Consider the following 19,419-nt stretch of genomic DNA (forward strand, 5'->3'; position numbering starts at 1 on the left):
TGTTTGTTTTTCTCCTTCTTGTTTCTTCCTAAAATAAGCATGTTGGGCTCCTAGCAACCCAATGGTGGCTCACAACCGTTTATAGTGGGATCTGGTGCCCTCTTTGGGTCTGCAGACAAACTTGCAGGCAGAACATTGTATACATAATACATAAATAAATACATAAAAAATAAATAAAATAAACATTTTCCAGATTCTCATATTTTCTTTGAATATATTGTACAACATTTTATTATTTAGAAGATATTATGTCTCAGGCAAAGGTTTTTTTTTCTCCACTCAGGAGGTGCTAATGTGTAACCTTTTCTTTTAGAAAGGTAAGTGGTTGTCTGTGTGACCATCATCAAAGAGGACAGAACAGATTAGCTTGTTGGATTCAAGTCTGAAATGACAACAAATTATTTCTACTATAATTTTCCAGTTCCCGGGGCTGGAGAGATGGCTCAGAGGTTAAGAGCATTGCCTGCTCTTCCAAAGGTCCTGAGTTCAATTCCCTGCGAACACATGATGGCTCATAACCATCTGTAATGGGGTCTGGTGCCCTCTTCTGGCCTGCAGGCATACACACAGACAGAATATTGTATACATAATAAATAAATAATAAAAAATTTTTCAGTTCCATGTAACATGCTTAGTGTTGAAAAGAACCCAGAAAGCCTGTCAAAAGCTGTCAAATAGGCATGCTATCCTCAGTGACTTTCACCATGAGAAAACTGAGATATTTCATATATATTCCAGAGACTCCATGGTTTCCTGGAGCATGCTTGCTCCCTTTCTGTCACAGAGAATTAATGGATGTCTGCTGAAATCTTGTATGATTTTAGGTTTTGTTGGCAGAACTACAATGGAATATTTCAACATCTGGTTGTGACCTATAGCCACTCTTTTAAAGACTCATCCAAAAGTTTGATAATTCTTGGAACAAGTTCTCCAAAATAAAAATGTTCTACTCTGTGAGAAATATTGTAAGAATCATGACTGGCAAAAGCTTCTAGGAGAGTGTGCATGTCCTAGGAGAAGTAGGAGTGCCTTGTCCACACTTACGTGAAAATTCTCTGCTTCATTATCGGTATACCATGGATTCTGCATGCACCTGAAGAGAGTACTGGATCATCTTTCCTTGGTGGGAGTGCTGTTGATGTACTTTTTTTATATTTGTTTATTTATTTGTTTGTTTGTTTGTTTATTTGTTTGTTTGTTGTGTATACAATATATGCCTGCAGGCCAGAAGAGGGCACCAGATCTCATTACAGATGGTTGTGAGCCACCATGTGGTGGCCAGGAATTGAACTCAGGATCTTTGAAAGAGCAGGCAATGCTCTTAACGACTGAGCCATCTCTCCAGCCCTGTTGATGTACTTTTAAGAGCACTTTTGAGGGGGCTGGAGAGATGGCTCAGAGGGTAAGAGCATTGCCTGCTCTTGCAAAGGCCCTGAGTTCAATTCCTGGCAACCACATGGTGGCTCACAACCATCTGTAATGAGGTCTGGTGCCCTCTTCTGGCCTGCAGGCATACACACAGAAAGAATATTGTATACATAATAAATAAAAATATTTTTTTTTAAAAAAAGAGCACTTTTGAATATCACATATTGAAAGGAGTGCTCTTCGGCAGCCTACTCTGAGTCAGCTGTAACACACTTCTGCGGTGATGATAGGCCAAATGCTGCTGGTCCATAAACTAGGCCATCTGTGGATGCAACCATTTTCTCTGCTAAATCGAGTACATGTGGTCCAACATACTGACACTTCATGGTAACGGCTATAACTATGCTGATTCTCCACTTGCTAAAAAAGTCCTTGTCTACTTCATATTCATACTTCAGTCATGTATGTTTATACACTGGGAATTCCATTATTGTTAATAACGCCACAGTGGTAAATGCTATTAGAGAATTTGTCACCCAACTGACTGACATTTCTACATAACTGTCAGAAACCGTGGCAACAGCATTCAACTCTTACACCTAACTTAAATCCCCCCGCCCCAACTCAGTCACACCATCTTCAGGGAAACCTCCCTCTTCCTTCATATAGTCATGATTTGTTCGGGGCAGGGCACACACTTACCATGACACACATTTAGAGGTTAGACAACAGTCTATAGGAGTCAGTTCTTGCCATCATATAGGTCCTTGTGCTACTGTCCCAGCTGGCCACTGTATTTCACATAAACCCAAATCGTTATGATTCTTTATATGCATGGTTTTATTTTATGAAATTATATCTTTATATTTTTTTAGAAAAAATTTGTTTTTTGAAATTGAAGTATAATGACATCGTTTTCTCCTTTCCTTTCTTACCTCCAACTTTTCCAATGTAACCCCGTTGATCTCTCTTAAATTCATGGCCTCTTTTTATTAATTGTGTTTTATAACATAACACAAATATATACACTTGGCCTTCTCAGTCTATATCATGTTTCTTGTATGTATATGATTTCAGAACTAACCATTGGTATCAGATAACCAATTGTGGGTCTCTTCCTGGGAAAAGACAATTTCTCTTGCTCTCAGCATTTCTTCTTCTTCTGTTTTTTTTTTTTTTTTTTTTTTGGTTTTTCAAGACAGGGTTTCTCTGTGTTGCTTTGGAGCCTGTCCTGGAACTAGTTCTTGTAGGCCAGGCTGGCCTCGAACTCACAAAGATCTGCCTGCCTCTGCTGAGATTAAAGGCGTGCGCCCGTCGCTCTCAGAATTTCTTAGTTGCCTATAGTTCTTTGTCATTCTTGTTCAGGTCTTATTTAAGCAGTCATATTAATGAGACTTCATGGGTGTAGTTTCTCTGGCATTTATAGAAAACACAATCTCACAGCAATCCTGTGATTCTTACAATTTTTCTGCCCATTCCCTTTTTGCTGTGTTCACTAAGTGTTAGGCATAGGAGTTGTGTTGTAGATAGATCAGTTGGGCCTGGCCATCACACAATCAATTGTTCTTTGAATTTTGACTGGTTATTATTTTTTTTGTAGTGGTCTCCTGTTGCAAAGAGATGGTTCCTTGGTGAGAGGTATGATTTATATTTATCTGTCAGTACAAGAACAAATACTTATGATGTAGTTAAAGATTAGGCTGGTTTAATAACATGGTGGTTGTAGATTCTCCTCCAAGATCTATGACTTCACTACCCCTGGGTAAAGGGTTAGATTTCCAGTACCAGGTATGATTTCCATCTTGTTAAGAAAGTCTTAAGTCCAATTAGAGAGCAATTGGTTACCACAAATGTATGTGTGTCACTATTACAGCCTCTAGGGTTATCATGCTATGCCACTTATTGTAGTTTATAGACATCATTGCTAGGTAGGACTACTGTTCGCTTACCTTTCTTCGAACTTTGCATGGTACCTACTGGTAGCATAAAAACTAGTACGCAGGGAGGAGGCTTTCATGCCATATTCAGCTCTGACCTTCCACTTCCTGTGTCTGAAGTACGTGGCAGTTTTAGTAATGTGGATTCACCTTCAATCACCGGGAGGCAATCAAGGGCAACAATAGCCTATAATGTTTGGGAGTATCTTGAACAGCTCTCATCTACAACCCAAGGAAGCTTCTCACGCCTGGTGTTTTTTGTGAATTGACTCTTGGTTGGACCATTCATTGTTAGCATGAATGGGAAAATGAATAAACAAGATCTATATGTAATTTTAGATAAATAGATACTGATATTTTATGGCTTTTTAAGAATCCTTACAGTTATTTCGCCATCCTCCCTCCTTTTCTTTATATGTCACCCTTCCTGGCCCTAATTAAATTCCCCTGATTTCTCCCATTCAAATAACTTGTACACTGCTCCTTTCATTTCTATTGCTTACCTGATAAGATCCCTTTTTACTTTTCTGTTTTTTGTAGTTACTCCAGTTTGTATACTTTCATCTGAATATTTGTAGCCAGAAAGTTAAAGAACAGTCCTTCCTTATCTCTTCTGATTAGTTTTGGTTAGAATCTGTTTGGGCTATCCCCACCCCACATGCCCCCAATCTCACCTACCCCCCACCCCTCCTAACTAAAGTGGAACTCTGAAACGGAGCCTGCTACACTACTGGGAGGACCCACCCGGCAGGATACCCCACTCTCTAGGCCCACCAAACCGGGGCAGAGCCCCGGGCCCCACTCCCACCAACCTTGGTTTCTCTAGCAAGTCAACAGGCAAGTTTCCAGCACGTGGGCTGCTCCAATACCCCCATCACATCCTTTGGACCTTGCAAGCTACAAGTCCAACTCTGTCCCCAAACTGTCCTAATGCCCACCCTCACAATCTCAGTGGAACTATGAAATAGCCTCCTACTACAAAAAGAGGACCGAGGGACAAATGACTACTCACCCAGCGGGACACCCTACTCTATAGGCCCACATCCTCCCTGTCAAAATCCCAGGTCCCTATCCCACCAACATTGGTTTCTCTAGCCACCAGCAAATGAATTTCCAGCAGATGGGCTGCTCCAGTACTCCCATCCCATTCTTCGGAACATGCAAGATACAAGTCCCACTCTGCCCCCAAACCATCCTAATACCCTGCCCCCCACTCGCAATTGCAGTGGATCTCTGAAACACAGCCTGCTACTACACAGAGAAGACCAAGAGACAATTGATCACCCACGGGGCGGGGTACCCAACTCACTAGGCCCCCATACGGGGGCAAAACCCCAGGGCCCCTCTCCCACCAACTTCAGTTTCTCTAGCCAGTCAACAGGCAAATTTCCAACAGGAAGGTTGCACCAATACCCCAGGCCAGGCTTTGGACCCTGCAAGATACAAGTCCTACTCTTCCCACAAACCTTCCTAATACACTTATCTGCCCCGCAATATCAGTGGAACTCTCAAACACAGCCTGCTACTCTACAGAGTGGAGCAAGAGGCAAATGAACACCCACCCAGTAGGACACCCTACTTAGGCCCCCCACACTGGGGCAAAACCCGGGCCCCTCCCCCACCTGACTGGCCTTCTCTAGATAGCAAGCAGGGTATGTTCCTGCATTTAGGCTGCTCCAAAACATCGACCCCATCCATCCATTGGACAATGAATGCTACATTCCCACTCTGTATCCAAACCTCTCCACTGCCCCCTCTCTGCAACCGTAGTGGAACTCTGAAACACAGTTGGCTCTTACACAGAATGGACCAAGAGCTGAGTAACCACCCACATGTTGGGACACCCCACTCTTTAGGTCCTCAATCCTGGGAAAATTCCCAGGCTTCTCCCCACCAACCTCGGTTTCTCTAGAGAGACAGCAGGCAAGTTTCCAACAGGCAGGCTACTCCAATACCCCCCACCCCATTCTTTGGACCCTGCAAGATATAAGTTCAGCTCTGGCCCCAAACTATCCTAATACCCCTGCGCAGTCTCAGTGGAACTCTGAAACACAGCCTGCTACTACAAAGACATGACCAAGAATCGAATGAGCACCCACCTGGAGGGAAACCCACTCTCTAGGTCACCACACCTGAGCAAAACCCCAGACCCCACTCCCACCAACCTAGGTTTCTCTAGCTGGCCATTAGGGGAGTTTCCGGCGGGTAGGCTGCTTCAGTACCACGTCCCATTCTTTGGACCCTCCCACTCTGCCCCCAAACCCTCCTAATACCCCCCCCCAGTAATATCAGTGGAACTCTGAAACAAAGCCCATAACTCCACAGAGAGGACGAAGAGGCCAATGAGTACACGCCAGGCAGAACACCACACTCTGTATTCCCTCAAACCCGGGAATAACCCTGCGCCCCTCTCCCACCAACTTAGGTTTCTCAAGTTAGCAGGGGAGTTTCCAGCAGGTAGGCTGCTCCGATACCTCCATCCCATCCTTTGGACCCTTTATGCTACAAGTCTCATTCTATCACTAAACCCTCCTAATACCCTCTCCCTGCAATCTCAGGAGGGGAGAAGGGGAGGGGGAAGGAGAACTTAAGAGAATGGGATAGTGAAGATGGAGGGAGGACAGAGATGAGAACAAGGAACGATATTTTGATTTAGGTAGTCATTATGGGACCAGCGAGAAACCTGGCACTAGAGAAATTCCCAGGAATTCACAAGGATGACCCCACCTAAGAACCTAAGCAATAAAGGAGAGTGTGGCCGAACTGGCCTTGCTGCGTAGTGAGATTGATGAATATCTTAAATGTCACCATAGAAGCTTCATCCAGCAACTGATGGAAACAGAAGCTGAGACCTGCATCAGAGCACTGGACTGAGCTCCCAAAGTCCAGTTGAAGAATGGCAGTAGTCAGGATATGAGCAAAGCGGTCAAGACCATGATGGGACACCCACTAAAACAGTTTAGATGAGCTAATAATGGGAGCTCACCAACTCCCACCGGACAAGGAAGGAACCAGCATAGGTCCAACTAGTCCCTCTGAATGTTGGTGACAGTTATGGCTGGGGCAGACTGTGGAACCACTGGCAGTGGCACCAGGACTTATCTATACTGCCTGTACTGGCTTTTTGGGAACCTATTCTCTTTGGATGTATACCTTGCTCAGACTAGATATAGTAGGGAGGGCCTTGGACCTTCTCCAAAGCAACATGTCTTACCCTTTCTGAGGAGTGGATGGGGGGGGGTGGGGTTGGGAGAGAGAGGGACCTGGGATTGGAATGTAAAATGTAAAAAGATATTTGTTTTCTTTAAAAAAATAAAATAAAAAAGAAATCTGTTTGGTCAGGTATTAATTAGAAGTGTCTTCTTGGTCTCCTGGTCCCATTTGATTGCTGTACTTTTGTCCATTCTTTCACTCTATAGCGGTGCTTATCTCTAAAGCTAAAGTTTGTTTAATTTAAAGAACAAGGAGAAATTGTTTCTTGATTCATTCATTCAGTCTATGTCTTTTGATTGGAGAATTGAGGCCATTATTATTTAAACATATTTCTAGAACTTCTATGTTGGTTGTAGTCATTGTGTTGTTTTTTGGTATTATGTTCTCAGGGTACTTTGTGTTTAATTATGGCTTCATCTGTTTTCTTTCTACAATCTTTTAATTGTATTTACTCCTCTCTTCATCCAGAAGTATTGGTTTCTGTATTTTCTTTAGTTTTGGTCTGCTGGATATGATTTTTTTTAAAGGTTGTTTTTATATCACGAAAAGTTCTCCTTTCTTCTTCAACTATAGCAGATAGTTTTGCTTGGTATAGTAGTATAGATTGACAGTTGTGGTCTTTTAGAATTTGGGATGATTCGTTCCAGGCTTTTTTTGGGTTTCAAAGGTTCCATTGAGAAGTCAGTTGTTATTCTATAAGCTTTTCTTGATTGTGTGACTTGTGTATTATCTCTGAAGCTTTCAATATCCTTTCTCTGTTTTGTATACTTGAGGATTTAACTGTGATATGTTGTAGAAATTTTCTTTTCTGGTCTTGTCCATTTGGTGTTAGGTGTGTTTATTGTATTTGTAAGAGTGTGCCTTTTCTAAGTTTGGAGAAGTTTTCTTCCATAATCTTGTTGAAGATCATGTCTATGCCCTTGACCTGGGGTTCTTCTCCCTCATTGATACTTATAATTTGAAGGTTTGATCTTTTGTTGGTGCCCTACATTTCATGAATATTTGTTTCCTGTGTTTTTAGAAGTTTTTTTTTTCATATTCCTTGCTTATTTGGTTTAGATTCTCAGCTTTATTTTCAAGTCCTGATCTCTATTTTCTGCTTCTTTCATTCAACTTGTAAGACTTTCCCTTGCCAGGCAGTGGTGGCGCACACCTTTTATCCCAGCACTTGGGAGGCAGAGGCAGGCGGATCTCTGTGAGTTCGAGACCAGCCTGGTCTACAAGAGCTAGTTCCAGGACAGGCTCTAAAACTACAGTGAAACCCTGTCTCAAAAAACCAAAAAGAAAAAAGAAAGACTTTCCCTTGAGTTTTCTACTTGGACTATTGGGTTTTTCAATTATGTATTCATTTCAGATTGAGTTCTTTTCAATGTTTCTATCTTTTTATTGAATTTTGTCTTCAGATCCTGGATTGCTTTTGTCGTTTCCTTTAGCCTTATGTTCATGCTTTCTTTTCTTTTATTATTTTCTTTAGCTGTTTCCTTGTATCTTCTTTAAATTCTCAGTTTTATGATGAAGTTTAAAGTACTGCCTTGATCTTTCATGTTGATTGCATTTTTGTAATGCAATCTGGTCACATGGACATTTCCGGTTAGTTCTGTGTCTGAAATGGACACAGCAGTTTGGGAAGGAGCACAGAGTGTGTGGGCTCGGTTGGGCCTAAGGGTTGAATATAGTTTAAGTGGAAGAAATTCGGGTGGACACAGGAAACTGGATTGGCATGTAGGCTAGGCATTGTGATCCTAGCCTGGAGTTTTGGAGTGGATCTGGGAGTTGAGGACAGTTTATGGAGGGGAGAATCTGTTGGAGTCACCAGGCCTGACCCTGATACAAGATGTGCAGGACCTGACTAGGCAGAGAGAGTGAGTGTGGCACATGAGGGACCTGTAGGTGGGGAACAACATAAGCAGGGGCGATCAGATTAGGTGAGGGCACTGATGTGGCCCCTGGGATAGATCTAGGGATTTGAGGAGGTTGTGTGAATGGGAGGAAGGACAAGGAAGACACACCTGGATATACTTTGGCACAAAACGCACAGGGTCTTGGTGCACAGAGAGGTTGAATATGATGTGTAGGTTGGGGAGAGAGGGATCACGTTCTAATACATATTTGGTAAACAATGAGGAGATCTGAAAGTATTCTACAATGGTGTATTATATAAGCAAGGAGATATTCAAACATACCTACTGGCATAGATTGAGTCACTTTAAACCAAAAGAAGTATTGTTTTTGTACTTTGGTACTAAAGTATGTTACATTTTAGCATAAAGAACATCCTTGATTTCCCTTGCTTATTGAATGTAACACATTTATTTCCTTGCAATTCTGTGGGTGACTCACTCTATTTCAACTATTGTTGTGTTCCCTTTTCTTTTATGAGTCATATTTCCCTTCAAGCTAGGATATTATACTTTCACATCCTTAGCAAATAGACTCATCTGCTCCTTGGAGACTTTGTTCATCTATTGTTTAAAAGGAAAATAAAGAACTTTTATGGAATAATTAACTGATTAAGAAATGAAACAAAATGTCTCACAATAGAATTCTATTTACATTGTGCCAAAGAAACCGTGCCCTGTACATAGCTATTTCCATCATTGCAATTAGTATCTTTTTAAAAACTAATGCTCAGATTAGAAGCTCCATTTTGCTATTCATTTGCCACATATTTATTGACTGCATTTTAACATCTCTATTAGACTCTAGAGATAAGAAAGACACATAAACCATGCTTTCAAGAAGTCACAGGTCCAATGAGAAATACAATTGTTTGTAATAAATTACAAAGACAAATATTTGTAATTAATGCCAGAATGACTGTAATAGAGGGGTTTAAGATGCTGTGAAAGTAACAGGAATAGCCGGGCGGTGGTGGCGCAAGCCTTTAATTCCAGCACTCGGGAGGCAGAGGCAGGCGGATCTCTGTGAGTTCGAGACCAACCTGGTCTACAAGAGCTAGTTCCAGGACAGGTTCCAAAGCTACAGAGAAAGCCTACTTCAAAAAACAAACAAACAAACAAACAAAAGTAACAGGAATAAAGTAGCTAACTTTGACTATGGATGAAGTATTAGCATGGTAAGTGAGGCTACTGTGTGATTGGAGAAATGCAAAGAATGGAGAAATAGGGAAAGGTGGGGAATGCTTTGCCAAATATATGATGTCTTTACTAAATGTCAGGCAGATAAATTGGGAAAGGAAATTCCTGATAGAGAAGTAGTCATGTGAAAAGATGCAAATTATGGTTCATTGTCAAACTCAGTCACTGCTTTGGGCTCATAGACTACTATTTTAATCATAGCTACACTTCCACCATTTCCTTTCCTTTACTTCATAAGGATTGTGGAGTTGTAGTATGTACATAAAAACTTGGAGTTGGGAGTGGTTGTGTATACCTGTAATATCAGCACTTGGGTGTTTTAAGCAGAATTATTTTGAGTTCAAGGCAAGCCTGAACTATAAAGTGAAACCTTAGAGAAAGAGAGATAGGGGGAGGGTAGGGGAAAGAATGACAGGGAGAGGAGGGGAGGAGAAGGAGCAAGAGATGGTAAATGATTTCTTTACTGTCAATTATCAAACGAAATTCATGCATAAATATTAAAGAACAAATGGGGAACCTGAACCAAGTCACAAGTCACCAATTATACCCACCATCGCTCACTCCTTGCTCAAAAAGATGGCCTCCTCCTTGGTCATGTTCATGAAATGTTCATGTTAATGAAAACCCTGCCTCTTGGACCAAAATGCTCCTCTCAATTGCTTAGCAGACCAGTGACAAAATTCCTGTAACATTTCCCCCTTTTTTCTAATTAAGAAGGAATGGTTTAACCCAAACACAGTAAAGCTGTATTATCAAGTATTGCCCCAAAACAATTTTGAAAGGTTTATGAAATTTTGGAAGTATTTTTTTTCTTTTTTTTAACATTTATTTATTTACTTATTTATTTATTATGTATACAATATTCTGTCTGTATGCCTGAAGGCCAGAAGAGGGCGCCAGACCTCTTTACAGATGGTTGTGAGCCACCATGTGGTTGCTGGGAATTGAACTCAGGACCTTTGGAAGAGCAGGCAATGCTCTTAACCACTGAGCCATCTCTCCAGACCCAAATTTTGGAAGTATTTTATACCATTAGGTCAGGTTACTCCTTCTCTTGGTAATTTTTTTCAGATGGTTCTTCCTTCTATTTTTTTGTTTCATTTGTCCAAAGGTCTTTAGATTCCTCAGGTGGGTGTTTTTATTTTCCTGGAAAGAAAAATTCAAAACCCTGCCCTGACACTAATTTGATGAGTTTTCTTTTTCTTTAGGTTGAATTACCACAATGGTTGATGAACTATCACCTCTCCATGTCAAGAGGTCTCTCCTGTTTGAATTGAATATTTATTAATTTTGGTAGTATCTATAGTTTTTCTTCTTTTCTGAAAACAAAAGCAAGCTTTTTCCCCAACATAACACATATCCTGGTTTCTATCTGAGGTCAACATATCTCTAAGGTATACTGGCTGATTTAGTTCAGTGTATTTTTTCTTTTTATTTCTTTTTATTTATTTATTTATTAAAGATTTCAGCCTCCTCCCCGCCACCGCCTCCCATTTCCCTCCCTCTCCCCCAAAAAGAGAGCATCTTCAACAAATTGTGCTGGCAAAACTGGATGCCAATCTGTAGAAGAATGAAAATAGATCCATATCTATCACCATGCACAAAACTCAAGTCCAAATGGATTAAAGACCTCGATATCAGTCCGAACACACTGAACCTGATAGAAGAGAAAGTGGGAAGTACTCTACAACACATGGGCACAGGAGACCACTTCCTACGTATAACCCCAGCAGCACAAACATTAAGGGCCTCATTGAATAAATGGGACCTCCTGAGACTGAGAAGCTTCTGTAAAGCAAAGGACACTGTCACTAAGACAAAAAGGCAACCCACTGACTGGGAGAAGATCTTCACCAACCCCGCAACTGACAAAGGTCTGAGCTCCAAAACATATAAAGAACTCAAGAAACTAGACCGTAAAAGGCTAATCAACCCAATTATAAAATGGGGCACTGAGCTGAACAGAGAATTCTCAACAGAAGAAGTTCAAATGGCCAAAAGACACTTAAGGTCATGCTCAACTTCCTTAGCGATCAGGGAAATGCAAATCAAGACAACTTTAAGATACCACCTTACACCTGTCAGAATGGCTAAAATAAAAAACACCAATGATAGCCTTTGCTGGAGAGGTTGTGGAGAAAGGGGTACACTCATCCATTGCTGGTGGGAGTGCAAACTTGTGCAACCACTTTGGAAAGCAGTGTGGCGGTTTCTCAGTGTATTTTTTCTATTATTCAATCTCTTTCTGCAGCTGTTGCTTCTTCTTCATTAGCATTTAAAAAATTTAAAGTCAATAAAGCATTGTATAATCTGTCTCTCATGGTAATTATCACCCCTTTTTGTTTATTAAGCATTTCTTTTTTAAAAGTATTTATTTATTTATTATGCATACAATATTCTGTCTGTGTGTATGTCTGCAGGCCAGAAGAGGGCACCAGACCTCATTACAGATGGTTGTGAGCTACCATGTGGTTGCTGGGAATTGAACTCAGGACCTTTGGAAGAGCAGGCAATGCTCTTAACTACTGAGCCATCTCTCCAGCCCTTAAGCATTTCCAGGACAGGCTCCAAAACCACAGAGAAACCCTGACTCGAAAAACCAAAAAAAAACCAAAAAACAAAATAAAGTGCCATTAGATCTTTCTATAACTGCTTGTCCTGAAGGATTGTGTGGCATACCTGTAATATGTTTTATGTTGTAATGTGCCAAAACTGTTTCATTTTACTAGAGACAGATGCTGGAGCATTGTCAGTATTAATTTGTACATGTATTCCCATGATGGCCATACCTTCTAAGATATGTGTAATTACAGATTTAGCCTTTTCAGAGCCCAAGGCAGCTGTCCATTGAAATCCTGAATATGTATCTATGCTACAGTGTATGCATTTAAAATTTTCAAACTCTGAAAAATAAAACACATTCATTTTCCAAATTTTATTTCTTTGAGTTTCCTTTGGGTTAATCCCTGCAGATAGTGGAGTTTGGTTATACAAAGAACCAAGTAGTACATTTCCTTATAATTTCCTTTGTTTGTTGCCAAGTGATAGAAAATTCATTTTTCAAACCCTTGCTATTCACGTGATATTTCTTATGCAATTTTGAGGTTTCCAGCACATTTACTACTAATATCTGATCAATTTCATCATCACCTTGTGCTAGAGGGCTTGGTCGACCTATATGGGATTCGATGTGTGTTATGTATACGGGATGATTCTTATTCCTGGTGATTTCCTGTAGTTGTATAAATAACAAAGTTAATGCCGAATCATCAGTGTTTCAATGTGTAAAACAATTCTTTCTGCATATTGGTAGTCAGTAACTGTATTAAGAGTTTCTGAAAAATCTAATAATATCATGAAAATGCATATAATTCTGACTTTTGAACAGAATCATAAGGGCTTTGAGTCACTTTACTTAAATTTCCTGATGTATATCCTGCCTTTCCAGATTTATTTGGAGCAGTATAGAATGTAGGGGCTCCAGCTATTGGTGTTCCCCATACAGTGTGAGAAAGGACTCGATTGATTCTTTTTATAAACTGAAGACTCTTGCTTTTGGGACACTTGGTCATTAATATTGCCCAAAATTTTTTGCAAGCTCTTTGTCAATGTTTATTTTTAGTCCATAAAGAGGAAATTTCAGCATAAGTAAAAGATACTACACTTCCTGTTGGCTCCATTCCTGTTAATTGGTGAAGTTTCAATTTCCCCTTTAGACTCAATTCAGAAACATTTTCTACATAGATTTTTTTTTACTTTGTTTGTGTGGCAAAAATTTCCATTGCAGGTCTGGAGAGATGGCTCAGAAGTTAAGAGCACTGGGTGCTCTTCCAGAGGTCCTGAGTTCAATTCCCAGCAACCACATGGTGGCTCACAACCATCTATAATGAGATCTAGTGTCCTCTTCTGACATGGAGTCAGAACACTGTATATTTAAGAAATAAATAAGATTTAAAAATATCTATTTCAGAGTATTATCTTCTCTCTGCATAAGAATTCTAGTAGGAGAATGGGTAGAAGGTAGAAGAACTATGATACAATCAAGCTCTGGATCCAAGTGATCCAATGTGCATCCTGCGATTTTTTTTTCTCTACCAGGGCCAATTCACTTTTAGCTTCAGCTTGTACTTTTCTTGGGCTATTTAAGTCATTGTCACCTTGTAAGGTTTGAAATAAATTACTTAGTTCTTGAGTTGTTAAACCAATTGTGGGCTGTATCCAGTTAATGTCTCCCAGTAATTTTTTTTTCAATTCCTGTCTTTTTATTTATTCATACACAACTACTTGTCTTCCGGCTTGTTGAAGCAGTAAGTCAGACAGCACTTGCCACAATAATGTCTGTCGAAGTGGCTGGCCATGAAAACTCCAGCACCACATTCATCAGAAGGACACTCCCGACGAAGATGGCTAATTTTGTCATTTTCATCCACCTTATAGTACTTCAGTACAGCTGCTTCACCTTCTTCCTCTTATGCTTGTTCTTCTTGGGGGTGGTGTAAGACTTCTTCTTCCTTTCCTTAGCACCACCACGAAGTCTCAACACCAAATGAAGGGTGGACTCCTTTTGGATGTTGTAGTCAGACAAAGTACGGCCATCTTCCAGCTGCTTGCCAGCGAAGATCAGCCTCTGCTGATCAGGAGGAATTCCTTCCTTATCCTGGATCTTGGCCTTGACATTTTCTATAGTGTCCGAGGGTTCAACCTCGAGCGTGATGGTTTTCTCCCTAAGGGTCTTCATGAAAATCTGCATCCTGGCGGCGCTGCCACCACAGATGGCGGATCAGAAAGCTCCCAGTAATTTTTGAAAGCCTGGCTAGCTCAGTCAGTAGAGAATGAAACTCTTAATCTCAGGGTCACAGTTTCTTGCCTCATGTTGAATGCCAGATGATAAATAATTTCTTTACTTTTTATTATCAAACAAAATTCAAACATAAATAGTAAAGAACAAAGGGGGAACCTGAACTGAGTCATAAGGCACCACTTAAACTTGCCATTGCTCACTCTTCACTTGAAAAAACCAACTCAAAAAGACTGCCTCTCCATCTGTCACATCCATCCCCAGTGAAAACCCTGCCTCTTGGGCCAAAATACTACTCTCAATTGGATAGCAGAATTCCCATCACACAAACACACACACACACACACACACACACACACACACACACACACACACAGAGAGAGAGAGAGAGAGAGAGAGAGAGAGAGAGAGAGAGAGAGTTCATATTTAAGATTAAAGTTCAGAGCTAGAAGTCAGGTAGTGCTGGTACTCATCTTTAATTCTAACACTTGGAATGCATAGGCAAGTAGGTCTCCAAGTATGAGGCCAGCTTGGTTTACAAAATCAGTTCCAGGACAGCCAGGACTGCATATAGAAAAACTGTCTCAAAGAGCCAATAAAATTAATAAAAAAGTTCAAAGTTGGAAAGATGGCTCTGTGGTTAAGACTACTCGCGCTACTCTTGCAGAAGTCCAGGGTTTTGTCCCCAGCTCGTATGCTGGCTCTTAAACACCTATATTCTATTTCCAGATACTCTTTTCTGGCCTCCATGGACAACATGTATGCACATAGTGCAATACATACACACAAGCAAAAAATATATAATAAAAATACACACAAGCAAATATATATAATATAAATACACACAAGATACATATATATATATATATTATATATATTAGCATTGTGAGTTGGAAAATGCTCAGTCTGCCCCAAGTTTGAGAGCTGAGTTAGGATTCCCTAGCACCCATATAATTGCCAGGGTGAGTGTGGCAGCTCTCCTGGAGTCCTAGTAGGAACAAGCCGACTAGATGAATTGGCTAGCACTAGGTTTATTAAGAGATCTTGCCTCAAAATATAACCTCTGGCCTCCACATGTACACAACCATTCACTTATACTCATATACAATATTATGCATGTACACACAGTACACTTGTAGCTACATACAAAGAGTGGAGTCCTATGAGCCTGTGCAAATAAAATTATATATCTACAAACATAATTAAGATAAGATAAAGAAAACTTATATCAAACTCCAAATTTCTTGATTCTCTTTTATAGTCAAGTCCTACCACAATTGTTGAAACAACTGATGTTTTTCTGTCTCTGTAATTTTGCATTACCTAGAATATTATAAATGGAGCTTTGCATTACACAGCCTTTTGAATTTAGCTTTTTTTACTCAGTATAATGCATTTTAAATTTACCATCATTGTATGTGTCACAAGTGCATTCAATTTTTTTCCTAATTAGCACTCTATTGTATCATAGATTATCCATTTACAATGTTGCTTCTATTTTTAGTTATTAGGAATAAAAAAGCAAATGAAAGTTATGTGTGAATTTTACTGTGAAGGTGAACTTTGTTATTTTGCATAAATAGGTAGGGGTGAAATTGCTGGATCACAGAGTCCATTTCTATTTAATCTTATAAAATTCATAAAAGAAACTTCCAAATGGTTTTCAGAGGACACTGTGTTATTTACTTACTCACCAGTAATAATATATGAGACTTATGGGCTGGAGAGATGGCTCAGTGGTTAAATGCACTGGCTGCTCTTCCATCCTTCGGTCGAGGGGCATTTAGGTTGTTTCCAGGTTCTGGATATGATAAACAATGCTGCTATGAACATAGTTCTTGTGGCACAATTGAGCATCCTTTGGGTATATACCCAAAAGTGGTATTTCTGGGTCTTGAGGAAGGTTGTTTCCTAATTTTCTGAGAAATCACCACACTGACATCCAAAGGGGCTGTACCAGCTTGCATTCCCACCAGCAATGGAGGAGTGTTCCCTTTACCCCACAACCTCTCCAGCATAAGTTGTCATCAGTGTTTTTGATCTTGGCCATTCTTACAGGTGTTAGATGGAATCTCAGAGTTGTTTTGATTTGCATTTCTCTGATGACTAAGGATGTTGAACATTTCCTTAAGTGTCTTTCAGCCATTTCAGATTCCTCTGTTGAGAGTTCTCTGTTTAGGTCTGTACTCTTATTTTTTTTTTATTGGAGTATGTGATCTTTTGGTGTCCAATTTTTTGAGTTCTTTGTATATTTTGGAGATCAGACCTCTGTCTGATGTGGAGTTAATGAAGATCTTTTCCCATTCTGTAGGCTGTCATTTTGTCTTGTTGACCATGTCCATTGCTTTACAGAAGCTTTTCAGTTTCAGGAGGACCCATTTGTTGATTGTTTCTCTCAGTGTCTGTGCTTCTGGGGTTATATTTGAGAAGTGGTCTCCTGGATATTTTGGGTTAAGCTTTTGTTAGATTTAATGTTTTCCTTGACTGATGAGTCTATTTTCTCTATTGTATTTTTACCGCTTGAGATTCTCTCTTCCATTTCTTGTATTCTGCTGTTCATGCTTGCGTTTCTGGTTCCTGGTCTTTTTCTCATGATTTCTGTTTCTATAATTCCTTTGGTTTGTGTTTTATTTATTGTTTCTATTTCAGTTTTCAAGTCCTGGATAGTTTCTTTTATATGTTTGATTTCTTTTTTTTGGTTTTCTTTAAGTGATTTGCTGATATCTTACAATTTTTTTGTTTGTCTTTTCCTTAATTTCTTTAAGGGAATTTCTCATTTCATCTTTAAGAATTTCAAACATTCTCTTGAGGGTATTTTCTAGATCATTTTCTTCTGGTTCATCCATATTTGGTTGTTCCAGTCTTGCTGTTGTAGGGTATTTAGGTCTTACTGGTGCTGTGTTGCTCTTTGTGGTGCAGCGTGTGTTCTTACCTTTTCTACTCATCTTTTCCTCTAATAGGTGTGTTTGGGGCTGTCTGAGATTCTGTTGATTAATCTTCTAGATGCCAGTGAATTCAAAGCTCAGATGGTTGTTCCTCATGGTACAATCAGTGTCATAGTTCTAGTTACCCTGTTGGTTATTCCTGTTCCTGGAGATAGCTCAGTGTTCCTGTGCTTTGGTCTGCTCTCTTGTAGTTTTCTGTCTCAGCCCTACTTTGGCCTAGGTTGCTGGTTTTGATCTGTTTCTGTAAATCCTGGTTTGGATCCCCTCCTGCAGAAGTCCCTGGCTTAGAGTTGGACCTGTTCTGGTAGAGATCACTGGCTCTGGATCTGGTCACTAGCTCAATCCTGATCCACCAGTGTTTTGGGACTGGGTTGGCTTCCAGGACTGGATTTGCTCCTGGCTTCTGCTCCTAGTGGAGCTTGTTTTCTCAGGCCCTCTCTATCCTAGGTGGCTTGTTCAGTCCCACTCCTGCGACATTTGTTGCCCAAGGTGGAGTTCCTTGCCTCAGGGCAACTTTGGCCTAGGTTACTCGCTTTGACCTGTATCTGTAAATCCTTGTCTGAATTCCCTCCTGCAAAAGACCCTGGTTTGGAGTTGGACCTGGAATGGTTTCTGGTTCAGGTCTATTACCTTGGAAGTCCCAGGCTCAGGTATGCCTGGACCCTTAGAGGACCTGATTACTTCCTCAGAGGTCCCAGACTCATGCTCGGACTGCAAAGGTTCCAGGTTCCTGCCTATTCCCTTTGATATCCCAGACCAATGCCTGAACCCACAGAGGTCCTGGCTCAGGCCTACTCTCTCTGAGGTCCCAGACTCACACCTGGTCCTGCTGACATCTCTGGTTCCTCCCTATTTCCTCGGAGGGTCTTGGTTCACTAATGCCCAGACTGGCTGAGGTCCTGGCTCAGGCCTAGTTCCTGGGAGGTCCTAGACTCTTGCCCAGACCCACCAGCATGTTGGCTTAGGTCTACTCCTTTAAAGGTTCTGGATTCATGTCTGGACCCTCAGCAGTCTCTGGCTCTGGCTCACTCACTCAGTGGTTGCTCCCCTGTACCTGTTCCAGTGGAGATAGTTGACTCTGGATCTGGTCGCTGGCACAATCTTGATCCGCCCATGTCCTGGAACTGGATTTGCTTTTGGCTTCTGCTCCTGGTGGAGCTTGTTCTCTCTGTGTCTTAGGTAGCTGGTTCAGTCCCACTCCAGTTCTGGTGGAGATCACAGACTCTGAGTCAGGTCGTTGGCTCAATCCTGGTCTGCCAGTGTCCCAAGTTTGGCTCCCAGGACTGGATTTGCTCCTGGCTTCTGCTCCCAGTGGAGCTTGTTTCCTTCGGCCCTCTCTGTCCTAGGTGATCCACATGTTTCTTAGGTCCATTTGATTGGTAAATCTCTTCCCAACCCTTTACTCTGAGGTAATGTCTGTTTTTGAAGTTGATATATGTTTCTTGTATACAGCAGAAGGATGGGTCCTACTTTCATATCTGTTCTCTTAGCCTATGTCTTTTTTAAAGTGAATTGAGTCCATTGATATTAAGAGATATTAATTCCTGTTACTTTTTCCATGGTAGTGTTTGTATGCTTCTATTCTTTGAGGTTTGCTGGTATCAGGTTATCTGTTGCCTGTGTTTTCATGGCTGCAGATAATTTCCTTGGGTTTGAATTTTTCTTCTAGTAGTTTCTATAGGGCTGGATTCATGCATAGGTGTTATTTAAATCTGGTTTTGTCATGGAATATCTTGTTTTCTCCATCTATGGTGATTGAAAGTTTTGCTGGGTATAGTAGTCTGAGCTTGTATCTGTGGTCTCTTCGTGTCTCTAAAACGTCTGTCCAAATGGTCTTCAGCATTTCCATTGAGAATTTGGGCATAATTCTGATAGATCTACCTTTATATGTTACTCAGTGTTATTTCTTTGCAGCTCTTAATATTTTTCTTTATTCTGCATGGTTAGTATTGTGACTATTATATGGTTAATGGATTTTTTTTTTGGTCCAGTCTATTTGGTGTTCTGTAAGCATCTTGTACCTTCATGGGGTTATCTTTCTTTAGGTTGGGAAAGTTCTC

The 19,419-nt window shown here is 40.6% G+C and overlaps 2 pseudogenes; both read right to left on the reverse strand.

Moving 5' to 3' along the window:
• Window positions 1-670: 670 nt before the first annotated feature.
• On the reverse strand, window positions 671-2,033 carry LOC121442866 (annotated as a pseudogene).
• Window positions 2,034-13,855: 11,822 nt separating this feature from the next.
• LOC121442908 lies at window positions 13,856-14,366 on the reverse strand (annotated as a pseudogene).
• Between the last annotated feature and the right edge of the window lie 5,053 nt (window positions 14,367-19,419).

This window comes from Microtus oregoni, unplaced genomic scaffold (genome assembly GCF_018167655.1).
Source record: "Microtus oregoni isolate MIOR12 unplaced genomic scaffold, Mior012 000097F_ref0000449, whole genome shotgun sequence".
Classification (NCBI taxonomy): Eukaryota; Metazoa; Chordata; class Mammalia; order Rodentia; family Cricetidae; genus Microtus; species Microtus oregoni.